The 27997-nt window shown below is 53.9% G+C and overlaps 1 protein-coding gene and 1 long non-coding RNA gene across 4 annotated transcripts in view; both read left to right on the forward strand.

The window, feature by feature from the left end:
• Positions 1 to 27997, forward strand: part of LOC142186458 (disks large homolog 1-like) — a 160412-nt gene that overhangs the window by 123947 nt on the left and 8468 nt on the right. The window lies entirely within an intron of this gene.
• Positions 25108 to 26610, forward strand: LOC142186457 (uncharacterized). 3 transcript variants are annotated; one of them, XR_012712047.1, is made up of 3 exons: positions 25108 to 25307; positions 25755 to 26068; positions 26554 to 26610. It is a non-coding gene; the product is annotated as an uncharacterized LOC142186457 (long non-coding RNA). The 3 variants fall into 3 exon arrangements; XR_012712048.1 differs by having other exon boundaries at positions 26594 to 26608; XR_012712049.1 differs by lacking the exon at positions 26554 to 26610 and having other exon boundaries at positions 25755 to 25828; positions 26035 to 26168.

The following is a 27997-nucleotide window of genomic DNA, read 5'->3' on the forward strand; positions in this document are numbered from 1 at the left end:
GCGGTGTCCTGTGTGTGTACGGTGTATAGAGAGGTGCAGGCGGTGTCCGGTGTGTGTACGGTGTATAGAGAGGTGCAGGCGGTGTCCGGTGCGTGTACGGTGTATAGAGAGGTGCAGGCGGTGTCCGGTGTGTGTACGGTGTATAGAGAGGTGCAGGCGGTGTCCGGCGTGTGTGTACGGTGTATAGAGAGGTGCAGGCGGTGTCCTGTGTGTGTACGGTGTATAGAGAGGTGCAGGCGGTGTCCTGTGTGTGTACGGTGTATAGAGAGGTGCAGGCGGTGTACGGTGTGTGTGTACGGTGTATAGAGAGGTGCAGGCGGTGTCCGGTGTGTGTACGGTGTATAGAGAGGTGCAGGCGGTGTCCGGTGTGTGTACGGTGTATAGAGAGGTGCAGGCGGTGTCCGGTGCGTGTACGGTGTATAGAGAGGTGCAGGCGGTGTCCGGTGTGTGTACGGTGTATAGAGAGGTGCAGGCGGTGTCCGGCGTGTGTGTACGGTGTATAGAGAGGTGCAGGCGGTGTCCTGTGTGTGTACGGTGTATAGAGAGGTGCAGGCGGTGTCCTGTGTGTGTACGGTGTATAGAGAGGTGCAGGCGGTGTACGGTGTGTGTGTACGGTGTATAGAGAGGTGCAGGCGGTGTCCGGTGTGTGTACGGTGTATAGAGAGGTGCAGGCGGTGTCCTGTGTGTGTCCGGTGTATAGAGAGGTGCAGGCGGTGTCCGGTGTGTGTACGGTGTATAGAGAGGTGCAGGCGGTGTCCGGTGCGTGTACGGTGTATAGAGAGGTGCAGGCGGTGTCCGGTGCGTGTACGGTGTATAGAGAGGTGCAGGCGGTGTCCGGTGCGTGTACGGTGTATAGAGAGGTGCAGGCGGTGTACGGTGTATAGAGAGGTGCAGGCGGTGTCCGGTGTATAGAGAGGTGCAGGCGGTGTCCGGTGTGTGTACGGTGTATAGAGAGGTGCAGGCGGTGTCCTGTGTGTGTACGGTGTATAGAGAGGTGCAGGCGGTGTCCGGTGTGTGTACGGTGTATAGAGAGGTGCAGGCGGTGTCCGGTGTGTGTGTACGGTGTATAGAGAGGTGCAGGCGGTGTCCTGTGTGTGTACGGTGTATAGAGAGGTGCAGGCGGTGTCCGGTGTGTGTACGGTGTATAGAGAGGTGCAGTCGGTGTCCGGTGTGTGTACGGTGTATAGAGAGGTGCAGGCGGTGTCCTGTGTGTGTACGGTGTATAGAGAGGTGCAGGCGGTGTCCGGTGCGTGTACGGTGTATAGAGAGGTGCAGGCGGTGTCCGGTGCGTGTACGGTGTATAGAGAGGTGCAGGCGATGTCCTGTGTGTGTACGGTGTATAGAGAGGTGCAGGCGGTGTCCGGTGTGTGTACGGTGTATAGAGAGGTGCAGGCGGTGTCCGGTGCGTGTACGGTGTATAGAGAGGTGCAGGCGGTGTACGGTGTATAGAGAGGTGCAGGCGGTGTCCGATGCGTGTACGGTGTATAGAGAGGTGCAGGCGGTGTCCGGTGCGTGTACGGTGTATAGAGAGGTGCAGGCGGTGTCCGGTGTGTGTACGGTGTATAGAGAGGTGCAGGCGGTGTCCGGTGTATAGAGAGGTGCAGGCGGTGTCCGGTGTGTGTACGGTGTATAGAGAGGTGCAGGCGGTGTCCGGTGTGTGTACGGTGTATAGAGAGGTGCAGGCGGTGTCCGGTGTATAGAGAGGTGCAGGCGGTGTCCTGTGTGTGTACGGTGTATAGAGAGGTGCAGGCGGTGTCCGGTGTGTGTACGGTGTATAGAGAGGTGCAGGCGGTGTCCGGTGTGTGTACGGTGTATAGAGAGGTGCAGGCGGTGTCCGGTGTGTGTACGGTGTATAGAGAGGTGCAGGCGGTGTCCGGTGTGTGTACGGTGTATAGAGAGGTGCAGGCGGTGTCCTGTGTGTGTACGGTGTATAGAGAGGTGCAGGCGGTGTCCGGTGTATAGAGAGCTGCAGGCGGTGTCCGGTGTGTGTACGGTGTTTAGAGAGGTGCAGGCGGTGTCCGGTGTGTGTACGGTGTATAGAGAGGTGCAGGCGGTGTCCGGTGTGTGTACGGTGTATAGAGAGGTGCAGGCGGTGTCCGGTGTGTGTACGGTGTATAGAGAGGTGCAGGCGGTGTCCGGTGTGTGTACGGTGTATAGAGAGGTGCAGGCGGTGTCCTGTGTGTGTACGGTGTATAGAGAGGTGCAGGCGGTGTCCGGTGTGTGTACGGTGTATAGAGAGGTGCAGGCGGTGTCCGGTGTGTGTACGGTGTATAGAGAGGTGCAGGCGGTGTCCGGTGTGTGTACGGTGTATAGAGAGGTGCAGGCGGTGTCCGGTGTGTGTACGGTGTATAGAGAGGTGCAGGCGGTGTCCGGTGTGTGTACGGTGTTTAGAGAGGTGCAGGCGGTGTCCGGTGTGTGTACGGTGTATAGAGAGGTGCAGGCGGTGTCCGGTGTGTGTACGGTGTATAGAGAGGTGCAGGCGGTGTCCGGTGTGTGTACGGTGTATAGAGAGGTGCAGGCGGTGTCCGGTGTGTGTACGGTGTATAGAGAGGTGCAGGCGGTGTCCTGTGTGTGTACTGTGTATAGAGAGGTGCAGGCGGTGTCCGGTGTGTGTACGGTGTATAGAGAGGTGCAGGCGGTGTCCTGTGTGTGTACTGTGTATAGAGAGGTGCAGGCGGTGTCCTGTGTGTGTACGGTGTATAGAGAGGTGCAGGCGGTGTCCGGTGTGTGTACGGTGTATAGAGAGGTGCAGGCGGTGTCCGGTGTGTGTACGGTGTATAGAGAGGTGCAGGCGGTGTCCGGTGTGTGTACGGTGTATAGAGAGGTGCAGGCGGTGTCCGGTGTGTGTACGGTGTATAGAGAGGTGCAGGCGGTGTCCGGTGTGTGTACGGTGTATAGAGAGGTGCAGGCGGTGTCCGGTGTGTGTACGGTGTATAGAGAGGTGCAGGCGGTGTCCGGTGTGTGTACGGTGTATAGAGAGGTGCAGGCGGTGTCCGGTGTGTGTACGGTGTATAGAGAGGTGCAGGCGGTGTCCTGTGTGTGTACGGTGTATAGAGAGGTGCAGGCGGTGTCCGGTGTGTGTACGGTGTATAGAGAGGTGCAGGCGGTGTCCTGTGCGTGTACGGTGTATAGAGAGGTGCAGGCGGTGTCCGGTGCGTGTACGGTGTATAGAGAGGTGCAGGCGGTGTCCGGTGCGTGTACGGTGTATAGAGAGGTGCAGGCGGTGTCCTGTGCGTGTACGGTGTATAGAGAGGTGCAGGCGGTGTCCTGTGCGTGTACGGTGTATAGAGAGGTGCAGGCGGTGTCCTGTGTGTGTACGGTGTATAGAGAGGTGCAGGCGGTGTCCGGTGTGTGTACGGTGTATAGAGAGGTGCAGGCGGTGTCCGGTGTGTGTACTGTGTATAGAGAGGTGCAGGCGGTGTCCTGTGTGTGTACGGGGTATAGAGAGGTGCAGGCGGTGTCCGGTGCGTGTACGGTGTATAGAGAGGTGCAGGCGGTGTCCGGTGCGTGTACGGTGTATAGAGAGGTGCAGGCGGTGTCCTGTGCGTGTACGGTGTATAGAGAGGTGCAGGCGGTGTCCTGTGCGTGTACGGTGTATAGAGAGGTGCAGGCGGTGTCCTGTGCGTGTACGGTGTATAGAGAGGTGCAGGCGGTGTCCGGTGCGTGTACGGTGTATAGAGAGGTGCAGGCGGTGTCCGGTGCGTGTACTGTGTATAGAGAGGTGCAGGCGGTGTCCTGTGTGTGTACGGTGTATAGAGAGGTGCAGGCGGTGTCCTGTGTGTGTACGGTGTATAGAGAGGTGCAGGCGGTGTCCTGTGTGTGTACGGTGTATAGAGAGGTGCAGGCGGTGTCCGGTGTGTGTACTGTGTATAGAGAGGTGCAGGCGGTGTCCGGTGTGTGTACTGTGTATAGAGAGGTGCAGGCGGTGTCCTGTGTGTGTACGGTGTTTAGAGAGGTGCAGGCGGTGTCCGGTGTGTGTACTGTGTATAGAGAGGTGCAGGCGGTGTCCTGTGTGTGTACGGTGTATAGAGAGGTGCAGGCGGTGTCCTGTGTGTGTACGGTGTATAGAGAGGTGCAGGCGGTGTCCTGTGTGTGTACGGTGTATAGAGAGGTGCAGGCGGTGTCCGGTGTGTGTACGGTGTATAGAGAGGTGCAGTCGGTGTCCGGTGTGTGTACGGTGTATAGAGAGGTGCAGGCGGTGTCCTGTGTGTGTACGGTGTATAGAGAGGTGCAGGCGGTGTCCTGTGTGTGTACGGTGTATAGAGAGGTGCAGGCGGTGTCCTGTGTGTGTACGGTGTATAGAGAGGTGCAGGCGGTGTCCGGTGTGTGTACGGTGTATAGAGAGGTGCAGGCGGTGTCCGGTGTGTGTACTGTGTATAGAGAGGTGCAGGCGGTGTCCGGTGTGTGTACGGTGTATAGAGAGGTGCAGGCGGTGTCCGGTGTGTGTACTGTGTATAGAGAGGTGCAGGCGGTGTCCGGTGTGTGTACGGTGTATAGAGAGGTGCAGTCGGTGTCCGGTGTGTGTACGGTGTATAGAGAGGTGCAGGCGGTGTCCTGTGTGTGTACGGTGTATAGAGAGGTGCAGGCGGTGTCCTGTGTGTGTACGGTGTATAGAGAGGTGCAGGCGGTGTCCTGTGTGTGTACGGTGTATAGAGAGGTGCAGGCGGTGTCCGGTGTGTGTACGGTGTATAGAGAGGTGCAGGCGGTGTCCGGTGTGTGTACGGTGTATAGAGAGGTGCAGGCGGTGTCCGGTGCGTGTACTGTGTATAGAGAGGTGCAGGCGGTGTCCTGTGCGTGTACGGTGTATAGAGAGGTGCAGGCGGTGTCCTGTGTGTGTACGGTGTATAGAGAGGTGCAGGCGGTGTCCGGTGCGTGTACTGTGTATAGAGAGGTGCAGGCGGTGTCCGGTGCGTGTACTGTGTATAGAGAGGTGCAGGCGGTGTCCGGTGCGTGTACGGTGTATAGAGAGGTGCAGGCGGTGTCCGGTGTGTGTACGGTGTATAGAGAGGTGCAGGCGGTGTCCTGTGTGTGTACGGTGTATAGAGAGGTGCAGGCGGTGTCCTGTGTGTGTACGGTGTATAGAGAGGTGCAGGCGGTGTCCGGTGTGTGTACGGTGTATAGAGAGGTGCAGGCGGTGTCCGGTGTGTGTACGGTGTATAGAGAGGTGCAGGCGGTGTCCGGTGTGTGTACTGTGTATAGAGAGGTGCAGGCGGTGTCCTGTGTGTGTGTACGGTGTATAGAGAGGTGCAGGCGGTGTCCTGTGTGTGTACGGTGTATAGAGAGGTGCAGGCGGTGTCCTGTGTGTGTACGGTGTATAGAGAGGTGCAGGCGGTGTCCTGTGTGTGTACGGTGTATAGAGAGGTGCAGGCGGTGTCCTGTGTGTGTACGGTGTATAGAGAGGTGCAGGCGGTGTCCTGTGTGTGTACGGTGTATAGAGAGGTGCAGGCGGTGTCCTGTGTGTGTGTACGGTGTATAGAGAGGTGCAGGCGGTGTCCTGTGTGTGTACGGTGTATAGAGAGGTGCAGGCGGTGTCCTGTGTGTGTACGGTGTATAGAGAGGTGCAGGCGGTGTCCTGTGTGTGTACGGTGTATAGAGAGGTGCAGGCGGTGTCCTGTGTGTGTACGGTGTATAGAGAGGTGCAGGCGGTGTCCTGTGTGTGTACGGTGTATAGAGAGGTGCAGGCGGTGTCCTGTGTGTGTACGGTGTATAGAGAGGTGCAGGCGGTGTCCGGTGTGTGTACGGTGTATAGAGAGGTGCAGGCGGTGTCCGGTGTGTGTACGGTGTCCTGTAGATTTGCAGAATTATGGCGGATTCCTATGGTAACTTGCTGCTGGTTTGTTGCTTGGTAACTGATGTCACTTGATGGTTTGTGGGTGAAGTTTATTGTAAGTGGAGAAAGTGATCACATTGTTTGTAGTGAATACTCCCTGGTCACATGACTCTGACAACCGGAATTGTGTATGAGAGGGACTGTCATAGGAGGGCGGGGCCTGGAGATGAGGAGGGCGGGGCCTGGAGATGAGGAGGGCGGGGCCTGGAGATGAGGAGGGCGGGGCCTGGAGATGAGGGAGGGGCCTGGAGATGAGGGAGGGGCCTGGAGATGAGGAGGGAGGGGCCTGGAGATGAGGAGGGAGGGGCCTGGAGATGAGGAGGGAGGGGCCTGGAGATGAGGGGGGAGTGTCCTGGAGATGAGGGGGGAGTGTCCTGGAGATGAGGAGGGAGGGGCCTGGAGATGAGGAGGGAAGGGCCTGGAGATGAGGGGGGAGTGTCCTGGAGATGAGGGGGGAGTGTCCTGGAGATGAGGGGGGAGGGGCCTGGAGATGAGGAGGGAGGGGCCTGGAGATGAGGAGGGAGCAGCAGTGGTGTGAGGAGGGAGGGGCTGTGATGTTGACTTTGAAGGATCGGTGATTAGAGAGGAGCAGTAGTGAGGGGGAGGAGCAGTGAGGAGGAGGAGCAGCAGTGAGGAGGAGGAGCAGTAGTGAGGGGGAGGAGCAGTAGTGAGGGGGAGGAGCAGTGAGGAGGAGGAGCAGTAGTGAGGGGGAGGAGCAGTGAGGAGGAGGAGCAGCAGTGAGGAGGAGGAGCAGTAGTGAGGGGGAGGAGCAGTAGTGAGGGGGAGGAGCAGTGAGGAGGAGGAGCAGTAGTGAGGGGGAGGAGCAGTGAGGAGGAGCAGTAGTGAGGGGGAGGAGCAGTAGTGAGGGGGAGGAGCAGTGAGGAGGAGGAGCAGTAGTGAGGGGGAGGAGCAGTGAGGGGGAGGAGCAGTTATGTACCATTCCTTTAACATGGGCACAAGTAGTTCACAATCTCCAGTTTGTCTGAGCAGAATTATTAAAAGTAAAAATCCTTCCTAGTTTACTGCGCCTACCCCAGCGGATGAGGGTCCTGCCCCAGGAGGAGGGGCTTGTTGGACTCTGGATGATGAAGAACTGGCACTTGAGAATAGACAGCTTCTATCTATTGTGTGGGCCATTAGGTATCTAAAGGTATCTAAAGTATAGAGTATAGAAGTCCCTAGGAAAAAATCTATTAAGATTTCCCTGAAGACATTGTGGAGGATGTCCCAGGAGACATTGTGGAGGATGTCCCAGAAGACATTGTGGAGGCTGTCCCAGGAGACATTGTGGAGGATGTCCCAGAAGACATTGTGGAGGATGTCCCAGGAGACATTGTGGAGGCTGTCCCAGGAGACATTGTGGAGGATGTCCCAGGAGACATTGTGGAGGCTGTCCCAGGAGACATTGTGGAGGATGTCCCAGGAGACATTGTGGAGGATGTCCCAGGAGACATTGTGGAGGCTGTCCCAGGAGACATTGTGGAGGATGTCCCAGGAGACATTGTGGAGGATGTCCCAGGAGACATTGTGGAAGATGTCCCAGGAGACATTGTGGAAGATGTCCCAGGAGACATTGTGGAGGATGTCCCAGGAGACATTGTGGAGGCTGTCCCAGGAGACATTGTGGAGGATGTCCCAGGAGACATTGTGGAGGATGTCCCAGGAGACATTGTGGAGGATGTCCCAGGAGACATTGTGGAGGATGTCCCAGGAGACATTGTGGAGGCTGTCCCAGGAGACATTGTGGAGGATGTCCCAGGAGACATTGTGGAGGATGTCCCAGGAGACATTGTGGAGGCTGTCCCAGAAGACATTGTGGAGGATGTCCCAGGAGACATTGTGGAGGATGTCCCAGGAGACATTGTGGAAGATGTCCCAGGAGACATTGTGGAAGATGTCCCAGGAGACATTGTGGAGGATGTCCCAGGAGACATTGTGGAGGATGTCCCAGGAGACATTGTGGAAGATGTCCCAGGAGACATTGTGGAGGCTGTCCCAGGAGACATTGTGGAGGCTGTCCCAGGAGACATTGTGGAGGCTGTCCCAGGAGACATTGTGGAGGCTGTCCCAGGAGACATTGTGGAGGCTGTCCCAGGAGACATTGTGGAGGCTGTCCCAGGAGACATTGTGGAGGCTGTCCCAGGAGACATTGTGGAGGATGTCCCAGGAGACATTGTGGAGGATGTCCCAGGAGACATTGTGGAGGATGTCCCAGGAGACATTGTGGAGGATGTCCTAGAAGACATTTTTATCCATATGTGATTGGTTACATGTTTGGTGGTCTTATTTTTCTGGGCGGGCACTGAGAATTCCTTGTAGCCCATGGGTGTTAGGGACTCGTCATCTGCCCGGGTCCATGTCTCTAGGAGGATTTGAATGTCTATGTTTTTTAGTCTGTCTATGAAGTCTGGATCTTTTGGGTTAGATCTATAGGCTGAGGCGTTCAGCCCTTGTATGTTCCAACTACTGATAGTTAGTGATTTCATCTTCAGTGTGTAAACCTTGTAATGAGCTGTCCTGCAGAGGACGGGCTGGGTTCTTGGTTGGTTGCAGTGTGGCCAGGTATTGGTTTATGTGTCACTGTTGTAGTCATTGTAGTGACTGTGGACTCCAGTCTTTCTATTCAAATCAAATCAAACAAGCTTTATTGGCACGTCCGAATAGATATCTGGCATTGCCAAAGCTAGTAAAGTGTGTGTGTGTGGGGGGGGAGTTGGATTAGGGTGAGTGGTGGGTATGGGGGGGGGGGGTTGTTTTGGGGTATAACAGTCCATGGAGTCTCATCTTCCTCTGGTTTGGTGACAGCTGGACACGTATTGGGCAGCGATCTCCACAGTGGCCTCTTCTTCTCCCAGTAGGATGTAGAGTTTCCTCTTCTCCCAGTCTGGGATGTGGGCAGAGAGTCTTTGGTAGTAGACGGCCCTCACAGCTGAGTATTTGGTGCAGTGTAGCAGGAAGTGGGTCTGGTCTTCTAGGGCCCCCTGGTCACAGTGCTGGCACAGTCTCTTCTCCCGTGGCTTGTACGTCTGCCTGTATCGCCCCGTCTCTATCTCTAGGTTGTGGGCGCTCAGTCTGTACTGTCTGGGTGGGGAGTACAGTCGGTATAAGCAGTGGACTGTGTCTGGGTGGGGGGCACAGTAGGTCTGAGCAGTGGACAGTGTCTGGGTGGGGGGTACAGTAGGTATAAGCAGTGGACAGTGTCTGGGTGGGGGGCACAGTAGGTCTGAGCAGTGGATTGAGTCTGGGTGGGGGTACAGTAGGTATAAGCAGTGGACAGTGTCTGGGTGGGGGGCACAGTAGGTCTGAGCAGTGGACTGTGTCTGGGTGGGGGGTACAGTAGGTCTGAGCAGTGGACAGTGTCTGGGTGGGGGGTACAGTAGGTATAAGCAGTGGACAGTGTCTGGGTGGGGGGTACAGTAGGTCTGAGCAGTGGACTGAGTCTGGGTGGGGGATACAGTAGGTATAAGCAGTGGACTGATTCTGGGTGGGGGGCACAGTAGGTCTGAGCAGTGGACTGTGTCTGGGTGGGGGGCACAGTAGGTCTGAGCAGTGGACAGTGTCTGGGTGGGGGGCACAGTAGGTCTGAGCAGTGGACTGAGTCTGGGTGGGGGGTACAGTAGGTCTGAGCAGTGGACAGTGTCTGGGTGGGGGGCACAGTAGATCTGAGCAGTGGACAGTGTCTGGGTGGGGGGCACAGTAGGTCTGAGCAGTGGACTGAGTCTGGGTGGGGGGTACAGTAGGTCTGAGCAGTGGACAGTGTCTGGGTGGGGGTACAGTAGGTCTGAGCAGTGGACAGTGTCTGGGTGGGGGGTACAGTAGGTCTGAGCAGTGGACAGTGTCTGGGTGGGGGTACAGTAGGTCTGAGCAGTGGACTGAGTCTGGGTGGGGGGTACAGTAGGTATAAGCAGTGGACAGTGTCTGGGTGGGGGGCACAGTAGGTATAAGCAGTGGACTGAGTCTGGGTGGGGGGCACAGTAGGTATAAGCAGTGGACTGTGTCTGGGTGGGGGGCACAGTAGGTCTGAGCAGTGGACTGTGTCTGGGTGGGGGGCACAGTAGGTCTGAGCAGTGGACTGTGTCTGGGTGGGGGGCACAGTAGGTCTGAGCAGTGGACTGAGTCTGGGTGGGGGGCACAGTAGGTCTGAGCAGTGGACTGAGTCTGGGTGGGGGGCACAGTAGGTCTGAGCAGTGGACTGAGTCTGGGTGGGGGGCACAGTAGGTATGAGCAGTGGACAGTGTCTGGGTGGGGGGCACAGTAAGTCTGAGCAGTGGACTGAGTCTGGGTGGGGGGCACAGTAGGTCTGAGCAGTGGACAGTGTCTGGGTGGGGGTACAGTAGGTCTGAGCAGTGGACTGAGTCTGGGTGGGGGGTACAGTAGGTATAAGCAGTGGACAGTGTCTGGGTGGGGGGCACAGTAGGTATAAGCAGTGGACTGAGTCTGGGTGGGGGGCACAGTAGGTATAAGCAGTGGACTGTGTCTGGGTGGGGGGCACAGTAGGTCTGAGCAGTGGACTGTGTCTGGGTGGGGGGCACAGTAGGTCTGAGCAGTGGACTGTGTCTGGGTGGGGGGCACAGTAGGTCTGAGCAGTGGACTGAGTCTGGGTGGGGGGCACAGTAGGTCTGAGCAGTGGACTGAGTCTGGGTGGGGGGCACAGTAGGTCTGAGCAGTGGACTGAGTCTGGGTGGGGGGCACAGTAGGTATGAGCAGTGGACAGTGTCTGGGTGGGGGGCACAGTAAGTCTGAGCAGTGGACTGAGTCTGGGTGGGGGGCACAGTAGGTCTGAGCAGTGGACTGAGTCTGGGTGGGGGGCACAGTAAGTATAAGCAGTGGACAGTGTCTGGGTGGGGGGCACAGTAGGTATGAGCAGTGGACAGTGTCTGGGTGGAGGGCACAGTAAGTCTGAGCAGTGGACTGAGTATGGGTGGGGGGCACAGTAGGTCTGAGCAGTGGATTGAGTCTGGGTGGGGGGCACAGTAGGTATAAGCAGTGGACAGTGTTTGGGTGGGGGGCACAGTAGGTCTGAGCAGTGGACAGTGTCTGGGTGGGGGGCACAGTAGGTCTGAGCAGTGGACTGAGTCTGGGTGGGGGGCTCAGTAAGTATAAGCAGTGGACAGTGTCTGGGAGGGGGGCACAGTAGATCTGAGCAGTGGACAGTGTCTGGGTGGGGGGCACAGTAGGTCTGAGCAGTGGACTGAGTCTGGGTGGGGGGTACAGTAGATCTGAGCAGTGGACAGTGTCTGGGTGGGGGGCACAGTAGGTATAAGCAGTGGACAGTGTCTGGGTGGGGGGCACAGTAGGTCTGAGCAGTGGACTGAGTCTGGGTGGGGGGTACAGTAGGTCTGAGCAGTGGACAGTGTCTGGGTGGGGGGCACAGTAGGTCTGAGCAGTGGACTGAGTCTGGGTGGGGGGTACAGTAGATCTGAGCAGTGGACAGTGTCTGGGTGGGGGGCACAGTAGGTATAAGCAGTGGACAGTGTCTGGGTGGGGGGCACAGTAGGTCTGAGCAGTGGACAGTGTCTGGGTGGGGGGCACAGTAGGTCTGAGCAGTGGACAGTGTCTGGGTGGGGGGCACAGTAGGTATAAGCAGTGGACAGTGTCTGGGTGGGGGGCACAGTAGGTCTGAGCAGTGGACAGTGTCTGGGTGGGGGGTACAGTAGGTCTGAGCAGTGGACAGTGTCTGGGTGGGGGGCACAGTAGGTCTGAGCAGTGGACAGTGTCTGGGTGGGGGGTACAGTAGGTCTGAGCAGTGGACAGTGTCTGGGTGGGGGGTACAGTAGGTCTGAGCAGTGGACAGTGTCTGTGTGGGGGGCACAGTAGGTCTGAGCAGTGGACAGTGTCTGGGTGGGGGGCACAGTAGGTCTGAGCAGTGGACAGTGTCTGGGTGGGGGGCACAGTAGGTCTGAGCAGTGGACAGTGTCTGGGTGGGGGGCACAGTAGGTCTGAGCAGTGGACAGTGTCTGGGTGGGGGGCACAGTAGGTCTGAGCAGTGGACAGTGTCTGGGTGGGGGGCACAGTAGGTCTGAGCAGTGGACAGTGTCTGGGTGGGGGGCACAGTAGGTCTGAGCAGTGGACAGTGTCTGGGTGGGGGGCACAGTAGGTATGAGCAGTGGACAGTGTCTGGGTGGGGGGCACAGTAGGTCTGAGCAGTGGACAGTGTCTGGGTGGGGGCACAGTAGGTCTGAGCAGTGGACAGTGTCTGGGTGGGGGGCACAGTAGGTATGAGCAGTGGACAGTGTCTGGGTGGGGGCACAGTAGGTCTGAGTAGTGGACTGAGTCTGGGTGGGGGTACAGTAGGTCTGAGCAGTGGACTGAGTCTGGGTGGGGGGCACAGTAGGTCTGAGCAGTGGACAGTGTCTGGGTGGGGGGTACAGTAGGTATAAGCAGTGGACTGAGTCTGGGTGGGGGGCACAGTAGGTATAAGCAGTGGACAGTGTCTGGGTGGGGGGTACAGTAGGTCTGAGCAGTGGACTGAGTCTGGGTGGGGGGCACAGTAGGTCTGAGCAGTGGACAGTGTCTGGGTGGGGGGCACAGTAGGTCTGAGCAGTGGACAGTGTCTGGGTGGGGGGCACAGTAGGTATAAGCAGTGGGCAGTGTCTGGGTGGGGGGCACAGTAGGTCTGAGCAGTGGACAGTGTCTGGGTGGGGGGCACAGTAGGTCTGAGCAGTGGACAGTGTCTGGGTGGGGGGCACAGTAGGTCTGAGCAGTGGACAGTGTCTGGGTGGGGGGCACAGTAGGTCTGAGCAGTGGACTGAGTCTGGGTGGGGGGCACAGTAGGTCTGAGCAGTGGACAGTGTCTGGGTGGGGGGCACAGTAGGTATAAGCAGTGGACAGTGTCTGGGTGGGGGGCACAGTAGGTATAAGCAGTGGACAGTGTCTGGGTGGGGGGCACAGTAGGTATAAGCAGTGGACAGTGTCTGGGTGGGGGGCACAGTAGGTATAAGCAGTGGACAGTGTCTGGGTGGGGGGCACAGTAGGTCTGAGCAGTGGACAGTGTCTGGGTGGGGGGCACAGTAGGTCTGAGCAGTGGACTGAGTCTGGGTGGGGGGCACAGTAGGTCTGAGCAGTGGACAGTGTCTGGGTGGGGGGCACAGTAGGTCTGAGCAGTGGACAGTGTCTGGGTGGGGGGCACAGTAGGTCTGAGCAGTGGACAGTGTCTGGGTGGGGGGCACAGTAGGTCTGAGCAGTGGACTGAGTCTGGGTGGGGGGCACAGTAGATCTGAGCAGTGGACAGTGTCTGGGTGGGGGGCACAGTAGGTCTGAGCAGTGGACAGTGTCTGGGTGGGGGGCACAGTAGATCTGAGCAGTGGACAGTGTCTGGGTGGGGGGCACAGTAGGTCTGAGCAGTGGACAGTGTCTGGGTGGGGGGCACAGTAGGTCTGAGCAGTGGACTGAGTCTGGGTGGGGGGTACAGTAGGTATGAGCAGTGGACAGTGTCTGGGTGGGGGGCACAGTAGGTCTGAGCAGTGGACTGAGTCTGGGTGGGGGGCACAGTAGGTCTGAGCAGTGGACAGTGTCTGGGTGGGGGGCACAGTAGGTCTGAGCAGTGGACAGTGTCTGGGTGGGGGGCACAGTAGGTATAAGCAGTGGACAGTGTCTGGGTGGGGGGCACAGTAGGTCTGAGCAGTGGACAGTGTCTGGGTGGGGGGCACAGTAGGTCTGAGCAGTGGACTGAGTCTGGGTGGGGGGCACAGTAGGTCTGAGCAGTGGACTGAGTCTGGGTGGGGGGCACAGTAGGTCTGAGCAGTGGACTGAGTCTGTGTGGGGGGCACAGTAGGTCTGAGCAGTGGACTGAGTCTGTGTGGGGGGCACAGTAGGTCTGAGCAGTGGACAGTGTCTGTGTGGGGGGCACAGTAGGTATGAGCAGTGGACAGTGTCTGGGTGGGGGGCACAGTAGGTATGAGCAGTGGACAGTGTCTGGGTGGGGGGCACAGTAGGTCTGAGCAGTGGACTGAGTCTGGGTGGGGGGCACAGTAGGTATGAGCAGTGGACAGTGTCTGGGTGGGGGGCACAGTAGGTCTGAGCAGTGGACAGTGTCTGGGTGGGGGGCACAGTAGGTATGAGCAGTGGACAGTGTCTGGGTGGGGGGTACAGTAGGTCTGAGCAGTGGACTGAGTCTGGGTGGGGGGCACAGTAGGTCTGAGCAGTGGACTGAGTCTGGGTGGGGGGCACAGTAGGTCTGAGCAGTGGACTGAGTCTGGGTGGGGGGCACAGTAGGTCTGAGCAGTGGACTGAGTCTGGGTGGGGGGCACAGTAGGTCTGAGCAGTGGACTGAGTCTGGGTGGGTGGCACAGTAGGTCTGAGCAGTGGACAGTGTCTGGGTGGGGGGTACAGTAGGTCTGAGCAGTGGACTGAGTCTGGGTGGGGGGCACAGTAGGTCTGAGCAGTGGACAGTGTCTGGGTGGGGGGTACAGTAGGTCTGAGCAGTGGACTGAGTCTGGGTGGGGGGCACAGTAGGTCTGAGCAGTGGACTGAGTCTGGGTGGGGGGCACAGTAGGTCTGAGCAGTGGACAGTGTCTGTGTGGGGGGCACAGTAGGTCTGAGCAGTGGACTGAGTCTGGGTGGGGGTACAGTAGACTGGAGCAGGAGGGGGCACCATTCCCCTCCCTCCTCTCATCCTCCTCCTCACTCTCGGCTTGGTCTTGAGCAGTGTGTTGTCCTCCTGTGTCTGTCTGTCCCTCCAGCCTGCAGTCAGCTGTCAGTCTCTGCATATAATGAAGAGTAAGGCTCGGCTGCAGTCTGTCTGTCTCTGTGTGGTAGGTGGTCTCTCCTTCTCCTCTCTTTCGGGCTGGTCCCCTCCCTTACAGCAGAGATGCTGGCTGAATATTAAGCACAGGGAATGTAGGATGTCTGCATCGCTGTCACTGAGCCGATTCGCAGGTATTAGGAGGCTCTCCATCTACTGCGGACATCTGACATCTGCTTAACCCCTTCCTTCTCCATGTCTGTCCTAGCTCAGTGTATATGACGCTCCTATGCGGCCTCAGTCTATGCACCCCAGCACCCTATAGCTCCTCCTGGTACTCCATATTGCCTCTGCATCATCTACTATAGACACCGTGTAACTCCTCCTATCACAACTCCCATCATCCTGTTATCTCTATACCTGTCCTATACCCTTCCATATAACTCCTCCCATCTTCCTGATACTTCTATACCTGTCCTATATCCTTCCACCAGGTATATAGAAGGACGAACGAGGGATAACTGTCCAGAGTTGGGGAAAGAGCAGAATCTGGTTTGGATTAAGTTGGAGCTGTGAGGTCTGGAGGTGTGAGGGATCAGGTATGGACAGAATTGTAGATGTAAGAGATCAGTATCAGCTATGGGCAAAGTACGAGATATGAGGGATCGGGTATGGACAAGGCTGAGAGACCAAGATCTGTCAAGGACAAAGTTGGAGATGTGAGGTAATTGGTATGGAGAGAGGTGGAGATGTGAGGGATCAGGTATGGACAGAATTGAAAATGTGAGAGTTTAGTATCTGGTATGAATAAAGTTGGATATGTTTTGGGATTAGGTATGGAGAGAGTTGGAGATTTTAGGGATCGACTATGGACAAAGAGTCCGCTCCTCAAATGTCCAATGTGAGAGATCAGATAGGAACAGAGAGGTACGTGAGAGATTGGGTATGGACAAAGAAAGAAATGCGAGGGATTGGGTATGGACAAAGAGAGAGATGAGAGGGATCGGGTATGGACAAAGAGAGAGGGATGTGAGGGATCGGGTATGGACAAAGAGAGAGATGAGAGGGATCGGGTATGGACAAAGAGAGAGGGATGCGAGGGATCGGGTATGGACAAAGAGATGTGAGGGATCGGGTATGGACAAAGAGAGGGATGTGAGGGATCGGGTATGGACAAAGAGAGAGGGATGCGAGGGATCGGGTATGGACAAAGAGATGTGAGGGATCGGGTATGGACAAAGAGAGAGATGAGAGGGATCGGGTATGGACAAAGAGAGAGATGAGAGGGATCGGGTATGGACAAAGAGAGAGATGAGAGGGATCGGGTATGGACAAAGAGAGAGATGCGAGGGATCAGGTATGGACAAAGAGAGGGATGTGAGGGATCGGGTATGGACAAAGAGAGAGATGCAAGGCATCGGGTATGGACAAAGAGAGAGGGATGTGAGGGATCAGGTATGGACAAAGAAAGAGGGATGTGAGGGATCAGGTATGGACAAAGAGAGAGATGCGAGGGATTGGGTATGGACAAAGAGAGAGATGAGAGGGATCGGGTATGGACAAAGAGAGAGGGATGTGAGGGATCGGGTATGGACAAAGAGAGAGATGAGAGGGATCGGGTATGGACAAAGAGATGTGAGGGATCGGGTATGGACAAAGAGAGAGATGCGAGGGATCGGGTATGGACAAAGAGAGGGATGTGAGGGATCGGGTATGGACAAAGAGAGGGATGTGAGGGATCGGGTATGGACAAAGAGAGAGATGCAAGGCATCGGGTATGGACAAAGAGAGAGGGATGTGAGGGATCAGGTATGGACAAAGAAAGAGGGATGTGAGGGATCAGGTATGGACAAAGAGAGAGATGCGAGGGATTGGGTATGGACAAAGAGAGAGATGAGAGGGATCGGGTATGGACAAAGAGAGAGGGATGTGAGGGATCGGGTATGGACAAAGAGAGAGATGAGAGGGATCGGGTATGGACAAAGAGATGTGAGGGATCGGGTATGGACAAAGAGAGATGCGAGGGATCGGGTGTGGACAAAGAGATGTGAGGGATCGGGTATGGACAAAGAGAGATGAGAGGGATCGTGTATGGACAAAGAGAGAGATGAGAGAGATCGGGTATGGACAAAGAGAGAGATGAGAGGGATCGGGTATGAACAAAGAAAGAGATGAGAGGGATCGGGTATGGACAAAAAGAGAGGGATGTGAGGGATCGGGTATGGACAAAGAGAGAGATGCGAGGGATCGGGTATGGGCAAAGAGATGCGAGGGATCGGGTATGGACAAAGAGAGAGAGATGAGAGGGATCGGGTATGGACAAAGAGAGAGATGCGAGGGATCGGGTTTGGGCAAAGAGATGCGAGGGATCGGGTATGGACAAAGATGTGAGGGATTGGGTAGGGACAAAGAGAGAGATGAGAGGGATCGGGTATGGACAAAGAGAGAGATGAGAGGGATCGGGTATGGACAAAGAGAGAGATGAGAGGGATCGGGTATGGACAAAGAGAGAGATGAGAGGGATCGGGTATGGACAAAGAGAGAGATGAGAGGGATCGGGCATGGACAAAGAGAGAGATGAGAGGGATCGGGTATGGACAAATAGAGAGGGATGTGAGGGATCGGGTAGGGACAAAGAGAGAGATGAGAGAGATCGGGTATGGACAAAAAGAGAGATGAGAGGGATCGGGTATGGACAAAGAGAGAGATGAGAGGGATCGGGCATGGACAAAGAGAGAGATGAGAGGGATCGGGTATGGACAAATAGAGAGGGATGTGAGGGATCGGGTAGGGACAAAGAGAGAGATGCGAGGGATCGGGTATGGACAAAGAGAGAGATGAGAGGGATCGGGTATGGACAAAGAGAGAGATGTGAGGGATCGGGTATGGACAAAGAGAGATGAGAGGGATCGTGTATGGACAAAGAGAGATACGAGGGATCGGGTATGGACAAAGAGATGCGAGGGATCGGGTGTGGACAAAGATGTGAGGGATCGGGTATGGACAAAGAGAGGGATGTGAGGGATCGGGTATGGACAAAGAGAGAGATGAGAGGGATCGGGTATGGACAAAGAGAGAGATGAGAGGGATCGGGTATGGACAAAGAGAGAGATGCGAGGGATCGGGTATGGACAAAGAGAGAGATGCGAGGGATCGGGTATGGACAAAGAGATGTGAGGGATCGGGTATGGACAAAGAGAGGGATGTGAGGGATCGGGTATGGACAAAGAGAGGGATGTGAGGGATCGAGTATGGACAAAGAGAGAGATGCGAGGGATCGGGTATGGACAAAGAGAGGCATGTGAGGGATCGGGTATGGACAAAGAGAGAGATGCGAGGGATCGGGTAGGGACAAAGAGAGAGGGATGTGAGGGTTCGGGAACGGACAAAGAGAGAGATGCGAGAGATCGGGAACGGACAAAGAGAGAGATGCGAGAGATCGGGTATGGACAAAGAGAGAGGGATGTGAGGGATCCGGTATGGACAAATAGAGAAAGATGCGAGGGATCGGGTATGGACAAAGAGAGATGTGAGGGATCGGGTAGGGACAAATAGAGAAAGATGCGAGGAATCGGGTAGGGTCAAAGAGAGAGATGCGAAGGATCGGGTAGGGACAAAGAGAGAGGGACGTGAGGGATTGGGTATGGACAAAGAGAGATGTGAGGGATCGGGTAGGGACAAAGAGAGATGTGAGGGATCGGGTAGGGACAAAGAGAGAGGGACGTGAGGGATCGGGTATGGACAAATGCAGAAAGATGCGAGGGATCGGGTATGGACAAAGAGAGATGTGAGGGATCGGGTAGGGACAAAGAGAGAGGGATTTGAGGGATTGGGTATGGACAAAGAGAGAGATGTGAGGGATCAGGTAAGGACAAAGAGAGAGATGTGAGGGATCGGGTATGGACAAATAGAGAAAGATGCGAGGGATCGGGTAGGGACAAAGAGAGGGATGTGAGGGATCGGGTAGGGACAAAGAGAGGGATGTGAGGGATCGGGTAGGGACAAAGAGAGAGGGATGTGAGGGATCGGGTAGGGACAAATAGAGAAAGATGCGAGGGATCGGGTATGGACAAAGAGGGAGGGATGTGAGGGATCAGGTATGGACAAAGAAAGAGGGATGTGAGGGATCGGGTATGGACAAAGAGAGAGATGCGAGGGATCGGGTAGGGACAAAGAGAGAGATGCGAGGGATCGGGTATGGACAAAGAGAGATGCGAGGGATCAGGCATGGACAAAGAGAGAAATGCGAGGGATTGAGTATGGACAAAGAAAGATGCGAGGGATCGGGTAGGGACAAAGAGATGTGAGGGATCGGGTAGGGACAAAGAGAGATACGAGGGATCGGGTATGGACAAAGAGAGATGCGAGGGATCGGGTATGGACAAAGAGATGTGAGGGATCGGGTGGGGACAAAGAGAGGGATGTGAGGGATCGGGTATGGACAAAGAGAGAGATGCGAGGGATCGGGTATGGACAAAGAGAGATGCGAGGGATCGGGTATGGACAGAGAGGGATGTGAGGGATCGGGTATGGACAAAGAGAGAGGGATGTGAGGGATCAGGTATGGACAAAGAAAGAGGGATGTGAGGGATCGGGTATGGACAAAGAGAGAGATGCGAGGGATCGGGTAGGGACAAAGAGAGAGATGCAAGGGATCGGGTATGGACAAAGAGAATGATGAGAGGGATCAGGTATGGACAAAGAGAGATGAGAGGGATCGGGTATGGACAAATAGAGAGGGATGTGAGGGATCGGGTAGGGACAAAGCGAGAGATGTAAGGGATCGGGTATGGACAAAGAGAGAGATGAGAGGGATCGGGTATGGACAAAGAGAGAGATGTGAGGGATCGGGTATGGACAAAGAGAGATGCGAGGGATCGGGTATGGACAAAGAGAGATGCGAGGGATCGGGTGTGGACGAAGATGTGAGGGATCGGGTAGGGAGAAAGAGATGTGAGGGATCGGGTATGGACAAAGAGAGGGATGTGAGGGATCGGGTATGGACAAAGAGAGAGATTCGAGGGATCGGGTATGGACAAAGAGAGAGATGAGAGGGATCGGGTATGGACAAAGAAAGAGGGATGTGAGGGATCGGGTATGGACAAAGAGAGAGATGCGAGGGATGGGATATGGACAAAGAGAGAGATGAGAGGGATCGGGTATGGACAAAGAGAGAGATGAGAGGGATCGGGTATGGACAAATAAAGAGGGATGAGAGGGATCGGGTATGGACAAATAAAGAGGGATGTGAGGGATCAGGTAGGAACAAAGCGAGAGATGCGAGGGATCGGGTATGGACAAAGAGAGATGAGAGGGATCGTGTATGGACAAAGAGCGATAAAAGGGATCGGGTAGGGACAAAGAGAGAGATGTGAGGGATCGGTTATGGACAAAGAGAGATGCGAGGGATCGGGTATGGACAAAGAGATGTGAGGGATCGGGTATGGACAAAGAGAGGGATGTGAGGGATCGGGTATGGACAAAGAGAGAGATGTGAGGGATCGGGTATGGGCAAAGAGTTGTGAGGGATCGGGTAGGGAGAATGAGATGTGAGGGATCGGGCATGGACAAAGAGAGGGGTGTGAGGGATCGGGTATGGACAGAGAGAGGGATGCGAGGGATCGGGTATGGACAAAGAGAGAGGGATGCGAGGGATCAGGTATGGACAAAGAGAGATGCGAGGCATCTGGTATGGACAAAGAGAGATGCGAGGGATCGGGTATGGACAAAGTTGGGGATAGGTGTGGATAACAGATGGGGCCTGAAGACTCATGAGTGGATTTAGTTGGCTGATGTTGAACCAGAGGACGCAGGATTATGGATGTGATGGTTTAGATGGACATGGACTACGATTTGGGAGTCCTCAGTATGACGGTTTTAGGGGCAGATGTGGAGAATCTGGTAGATTGTGGGATTTCCCTGGGATCCAGCTTCTTGTGATGAGATGGGTAGTAGATGTCTTACAGGATTCTATAGGGACGTCTTCACTGGTTGGTTACAACATTTTCTACACCTGGGAGTTCCCATAGACCATGTCAGGGGTTTTATTTGGTCAGGTCACATACAGGAGCTTCTGATCAAGTATCTCAGCTCACCTACCACCATCATGCATACTGCTCCACCCTGCTCCATAGGTAACATGCATCTGTAGGAACCATTTTTTTACACTTTTAACTATTCGTGCACTTTGTAGGAGCCCTGGCCCTAAGGACAGTCCATCAAGGGGAGGGAGGTCTGGACTTATGATTATGCACACCCCTTCCCACTCATAGGGCAGGCAGGAGATAACCTTCTCTGGGGTCGGTGTACTGGCTGCCACCCCAATATTGCCTGGTGGTTATAACCTTCTCTGGGGTCGGTGTACTGGCTGCCACCCCAATATTGCCTGGTGGTGATAACCTTCCCTGGGGTCATAGTACTGGCTGCCGCCCCAATATTGCTTGGTGGTTATAACCTTCCCTGGGGTCGGAGTACTGGCTGCCCCAATATTTCCTGGTGGTTATAACCTTCTCTGGGGTCGGTGTACTGGCTGCCACCCCAATATTGCCTGGTGGTGATAACCATCCCTGGGGTCGGAGTACTGGCTGCCACCCCAATATTGCCTGGTGGTGATAACCATCCCTGGGGTCGGAGTACTGGCTGCTACCCCAATATTTCCTGGTGGTTATAACCTTCTCTGAGGTCGGAGTTCTGGCTGCCACCCCAATATTGCCTGGTGGTTATAACCTTTCCTGGGGTCGGAGTACTGGCTGCCGCCCCAATATTTCCTGGTGGTGATAACCATCCCTGGGGTCGGAGTACTGACTGCTACCCCAATATTGCCTGGTGGTGATAACCATCCCTGGGGTCGGAGTACTGGCTGCTACCCCAATATTGCCTGGTGGTTATAACCTTCCCTGGGGTCGGAGTACTGGCTGCCGCCCCAATATTTCCTGGTGGTGATAACCATCCCTGGGGTCGGAGTACTGGCTGCTACCCCAATATTGCCTGGTGGTGATAACCATCCCTGGGGTCGGAGTACTGGCTGCTACCCCAATATTGCCTGGTGGTGATAACCATCCCTGGGGTCGGAGTACTGGCTGCTACCCCAATATTGCCTGGTGGTGATAACCATCCCTGGGGTCGGAGTACTGGCTGCTACCCCAATATTGCCTGGTGGTTATAACCATCCCTGGGGTCGGAGTACTGGCTGCTACCCCAATATTGCCTGGTGGTGATAACCATCCCTGGGGTCGAAGTACTGGCTGCTACCCCAATATTGCCTGGTGGTGATAACCATCCCTGGGGTCGAAGTACTGGCTGCTACCCCAATATTGCCTGGTGGTGATAACCATCCCTGGGGTCGGAGTACTGGCTGCCACCCTAATATTGCCTGGTGGTTATAACCTTCCCTGGGGTCATAGTGATAAGATCATGGCTGTATCTGGGGTGGCCAGATCTCCATATCCAGGTCTCCTCCTGGATGGTTGGGGTGGTCCTGCTGCGTCTAGTGTTCTGACATCTTACACTGGGTTCACAATAGCATCACCTCTCCGTTACTCAGGCTGTCGGGGGACCCGAAAAACAGAGAGATGGATCCCTAAAACAGCAGTACCACATGGAGACAGATTACAATGCAGTACATCATTAGAAAGTGAAAACGGCAGAGGAACGTGTCCAGTTCAGACATGACAGTATGGAAGTGGTGCTGGTTGTCGTGAGATATTTAGGATTCGGTGGAGATGGTGCTGGTTGTCGTGAGAGATTTAGGATTCGGTGGAGATGGTGCTGGTTGTCGTGAGACATTTAGGACCTGGTGGAGATGATGCTGGTTGTCATGAGATATTTAGGATTCAGTGGAGATGTTGCTGGTTGTCATGAGATATTTAGGACCTGGTGGAGATGATGCTGGTTGTCATGAGATATTTAGGATTCGGTGGAGATGGTGCTGGTTGTCGTGAGATATTTAGGATTCGGTGGAGATGGTGCTGGTTGTCGTGAGACATTTAGGACCTGGTGGAGATGATGCTGGTTGTCATGAGATATTTAGGATTCAGTGGAGATGTTGCTGGTTGTCATGAGATATTTAGGACCTGGTGGAGATGATGCTGGTTGTCATGAGATATTTAGGATTCGGTGGAGATGGTGCTGGTTGTTGTGAGAGATTTAGGACCTGGTGGAGATAGTGCTGGTTGTTGTGAGATATTTAGGACCTGGTGGAGATAGTGCTGGTCGTTGTGAGATATTTAGGACCTGGTGGAGATAGTGCTGGTTGTTGTGAGATATTTAGGACCTGGTGGAGATGGTGCTGGTTGTTGTGAGATATTTAGGATTCAGTGGAGATGGTGCTGGTTGTCGTGAGATATTTAGGACCTGGTGGAGATGATGCTGGTTGTCGTGAGATATTTAGGATTCGGTGGAGATGGTGCTGGTTGTTGTGAGAGATTTAGGATTCGGTGGAGATGGTGCTGGTTGTTGTGAGAGATTTAGGATTCGGTGGAGATGGTGCTGGTTGTCGTGAGATATTTAGGAACTGGTGGAGATGGTGCTGGTTGTTGTGAGATATTTAGGACCTGGTGGAGATAGTGCTGGTTGTTGTGAGATATTTAGGACCTGGTGGAGATAGTGCTGGTTGTTGTGAGATATTTAGGATTCGGTGGAGATGGTGCTGGTTGTCGTGAGACATTTAGGACCTGGTGGAGATGGTGCTGGTTGTCGTGAGATATTTAGGATTCGGTGGAGATGGTGCTGGTTGTCGTGAGATATTTAGGACCTGGTGGAGATGGTGCTGGTTGTCGTGAGATATTTAGGACCTGGTGGAGATGGTGCTGGTTGTTGTGAGATATTTAGGACCTGGTGGAGATAGTGCTGGTTGTTGTGAGATATTTAGGACCTGGTGGAGATGGTGCTGGTCGTTGTGAGATATTTAGGACCTGGTGGAGATAGTGCTGGTTGTTGTGAGATATTTAGGACCTGGTGGAGATGGTGCTGGTTGTTGTGAGATATTTAGGACCTGGTGGAGATAGTGCTGGTTGTTGTGAGATATTTAGGACCTGGTGGAGATAGTGCTGGTCGTTGTGAGATATTTAGGACCTGGTGGAGATGGTGCTGGTTGTTGTGAGAGATTTAGGATTCGGTGGAGATGGTGCTGGTTGTCGTGAGATATTTAGGAACTGGTGGAGATGGTGCTGGTTGTCGTGAGATATTTAAGACCTGGTGGAGATGGTGCTGGTTGTCGTGAGATATTTAGGACCTGGTGGAGATGGTGCTGGTTGTCGTGAGATATTTAGGATTCGGTGGAGATGGTGCTGGTTGTCGTGAGATATTTAGGAACTGGTGGAGATGGTGCTGGTTGTCGTGAGATATTTAGGACCTCGTGGAGATGGTGCTGCTTGTCGTGAGAGATTTAGGATTCGGTGGAGATGGTGCTGCTTGTCGTGAGATATTTAGGATTCGGTGGAGATGGTGCTGGTTGTCGTGAGATATTTAGGACCTGGTGGAGATGATGCTGGTTGTCATGAGATATTTAGGATTCGGTGGAGATGGTGCTGGTTGTCGTGAGATATTTAGGACCTGGCGGAGATGATGCTGGTTGTCGTGAGATATTTAGGACCTGGTGGAGATGGTGCTGGTTGTTGTGAGATATTTAGGATCTGGTCGAGATGGTGCTGGTTGTCGTGAGATATTTAGGATTCGGTGGAGATGGTGCTGGTTGTCGTGAGACATTTAGGACCTTGTGGAGATGATGCTGGTTGTTGTGAGATATTTAGGATTCGGTGGAGATGGTGCTGGTTGTTGTGAGGTATTTAGGACCTGGTGGAGATGGTGCTGGTTGTCGTGAGATATTTAGGACCTGGTGGAGATGGCGCTGCTTGTCGTGAGATATTTAGGATTCGGTGGAGATGGTGCTGGTTGTCGTGAGATATTTAGGACCTGGTGGAGATGGTGCTGGTTGTCGTGAGATATTTATGATGCGGTGGATATGTGCTGGTTGTCGTGAGATATTTAGGATTCGGTGGAGATGATGTTGGTTGTCGTTAGATATTTAGGACCTGGTGGAGCTGATGGTGGTTGTCGTGAGATATTTAGGATTTGGTGGAGATGGTGCTGGTTGTCGTGAGATATTTAGGACCTGGTGGAGATGGTGCTGGTTGTCGTGAGAGATTTAGGACCTGGTGGAGATGGTGCTGTTGTCGTGAGAGATTTAGGATTCAGTGGAGATGGTGCTGGTTGTCGTGAGATATTTAGGACCTGGTGGAGATGATGCTGGTTGTCATGAGATATTTAGGATTCGGTGGAGATGGTGCTGGTTGTCGTGAGATATTTAGGACCTGGGCGGAGATGATGCTGGTTGTCGTGAGATATTTAGGACCTGGTGGAGATGGTGCTGGTTGTTGTGAGATATTTAGGATCTGGTCGAGATGGTGCTGGTTGTCGTGAGATATTTAGGATTCGGTGGAGATGGTGCTGGTTGTCGTGAGATATTTAGGACCTAGTGGAGATGGTGCTGGTTGTCGTGAGATATTTAGGATTCGGTGGAGATGGTGCTGGTTGTCGTGAGATATTTAGGACCTGGTGGAGATGGTGCTGGTTGATGTGAGACATTTAGGACCTGGTGGAGATGGTGCTGGTTGTCGTGAGATATTTAGAACCTGGTGGAGATGATGGTGATTGTCTTGAGATATTTAGAATTCGGTGGAGATGGTGCTGGTTGTTGTGAGATATTTAGGACCTGGTGGAGATGATGGTGGTTGTCGTGAGATATTTATGATTCCGTGGAGATGGTGCTGGTTGTTGTGAGATATTTAGGACCTGGTGGAGATGGTGCTGGTTGATGTGAGATATTTAGGACCTGGTGGAGAAGGTGCTGGTTGTTGTGAGATATTTAGGACCTGGTGGAGATGGTGCTGGTTGTCGTGAGAGATTTAGGATTTGGTGGAGATGGTGCTGGTTGTCGTGAGATATTTAGGATTCGGTGGAGATGGTGCTGGTTGTCATGAGATATTTAGGATCTTGTGGAGATGGTGCTGGTTGTCGTGAGATATTTAGGACCTGGTGGAGATGGTGCTGGTTGTCGTGAGATATTTAGGATTCGGTGGAGATGATGTTGGTTGTCGTTAGATATTTAGGACCTGGTGGAGCTGATGGTGGGTTGTCGTGAGATATTTAGGATTTGGTGGAGATGGTGCTGGTTGTCGTGAGATATTTAGGACCTGGTGGAGATGGTGCTGGTTGTCGTGAGAGATTTAGGATTCAGTGGAGATGATGGTGGTTGTCGTGAGATATTTAGAACCTGGTGGAGATGATAGTGGTTGTCGTGAGATATTTAGGATTCGGTGGAGATGGTGCTGGTTGTCGTGAGATATTTAGGACCTGGTGGAGATGGTGCTGGTTGTCGTGAGATATTTAGGACCTTGTGGAGATGGCGCTGCTTGTCGTGAGATATTTAGGATTCGGTGGAGATGGTGCTGGTTGTCGTGAGATATTTAGGACCTGGTGGAGATGGTGCTGGTTGTCATGAGATATTTAGGATTCAGTGGAGATGATGGTGGTTGTCGTGAGATATTTAGGACCTGGTGGAGATGGTGCTGGTTGTCGTGAGATATTTAGGACCTTATGGAGATGGTGCTGGTTGTCGTGAGATATTTAGGACCTGGTGGAGATGGTGCTGGTTGTCATGAGATATTTAGGATTCAGTGGAGATGGTGCTGGTTGTCATGAGATATTTAGGATTCAGTGGAGATGATGGTGTTGTCGTGAGATATTTAGGACCTGGTGGATATGGTGCTGGTTGTCGTGAGATATTTAGGACCTGGTGGAGATGGTGCTGGTTGTCGTGAGATATTTAGGACCTGGTGGAGATGGTGCTGGTTGCCGTGAGATATTTAGGACCTGGTGGAGATGGTGCTTGTTGCCGTGAGATATTTAGGACCTTGTGGAGATGGTGCTGGTTGTCATGAGATATTTAGGACCTGGTGGAGATGATGCTGGTTGTCGTGAGATATTTAGGACCTGGTGGAGATGATGCTGGTTGTCGTGAGATATTTAGGACCTGGTGGAGATGATGCTGGTTGTCGTGAGATATTTAGGATTTGGTGGAGATGATGGTGGTTGTCATAATATGTCATGAAAATGAGATTGTTTCTTGAATGTTTGGATGTCCGGACACTGGTCCAGGTTGTCCCCTTCTATGGTGGAGGAAGCTCTGCAGGCTTCTCACTTCCTCTCGCATGCTGACTCTCCCCTCCTCTTGTTATATATTAGGTGTTACCGTCTCCATGTAGAGCACCCTCATTACCCTGGCAACAGCAACTTACAGGAAAGTTCTCGAAAAATTCTCAGATTTTTTCAAATGGAACATTAGAAAGTATTTACAACCACAAGAAAAAGTCCATCCTGCGCGATGTCACTGACAGCGTGGTGTCCTTCACAACTCCAGCAGAAGGTCTGCTCCACCATGATGGATACTCAGTGCTGGTAGGATAAGCTCAGTGGGGTCAATGCCTGGCTGCACAGTTACGTGATGCTATATCACGTAGCTAAAACCATCCACGATAGTGACTGACCCTGAGATCATCTCTAGAAGGTTAGTGCATCTCCAGAAGGTTAGCTCATCTCCAGAAGGTTAGCTCATCTCCAGAAGGTTAGCGCATCTCCAGAAGGTTAGCGCATCTCCAGAAGGTTAGCGCATCTCCAGAAGGTTAGCTCATCTCCAGAAGGTTAGCTCATCTCCAGAAAGTTAGCTCATCTCCAGAAGGTTAGCGCATTTCCAGAAGGGTAGCTCATCTCCAGAAGGTTAGCTCATCTCCAGAAGGTTAGCTCATCTCCAGAAGGTTAGCTCATCTCCAGAAGGTTAGCGCATCTCCAGAAGGTTAGCGCATCTCCAGAAGGTTAGCGCATCTCCAGAAGGTTAGCTCATCTCCAGAAGGTTAGCTCATCTCCAGAAGGTTAGCTCATCTCCAGAAGGTTAGCTCATCTCCAGAAGGTTAGCTCATCTCCAGAAGGTTAGCTCATCTCCAGAAGGTTAGCGCATCTCCAGAAGGTTAGCGCATCTCCAGAAGGTTAGCGCATCTCCAGAAGGTTAGCTCCTCTCCAGAAGGTTAGCTCCTCTCCAGAAGGTTAGCTCATCTCCAGAAGGTTAGCTCATCTCCAGAAGGTTAGCTCATCTCCAGAAGGTTAGCTCATCTCCAGAAGGTTAGCTCATCTCCAGAAGGTTAGCTCATCTCCAGAAGGTTAGCTCATCTCCAGAAGGTTAGCTCATCTCCAGAAGGTTAGCGCATCTCCAGAAGGTTAGCTCATCTCCAGAAGGTTAGCGCATCTCCAGAAGGTGACCTCTTATTGTCATGTCCATAGACGGCACATCTCTGCTTGAGCGTCTGTAATATGGGAATGTCCATCGGGGCTGGTATTTAGGTTCTGGGATGGAATGGAGCCAAGGACTTACGTCTTCAGCCAATATAGTGCCTATAGGTAGGGTTGTACAAAGGCACAGACACTGGGGACGT

This window comes from Leptodactylus fuscus, unplaced genomic scaffold (assembly GCF_031893055.1).
Source record: "Leptodactylus fuscus isolate aLepFus1 unplaced genomic scaffold, aLepFus1.hap2 HAP2_SCAFFOLD_104, whole genome shotgun sequence".
In the NCBI taxonomy this organism is placed as follows: Eukaryota; Metazoa; Chordata; class Amphibia; order Anura; family Leptodactylidae; genus Leptodactylus; species Leptodactylus fuscus.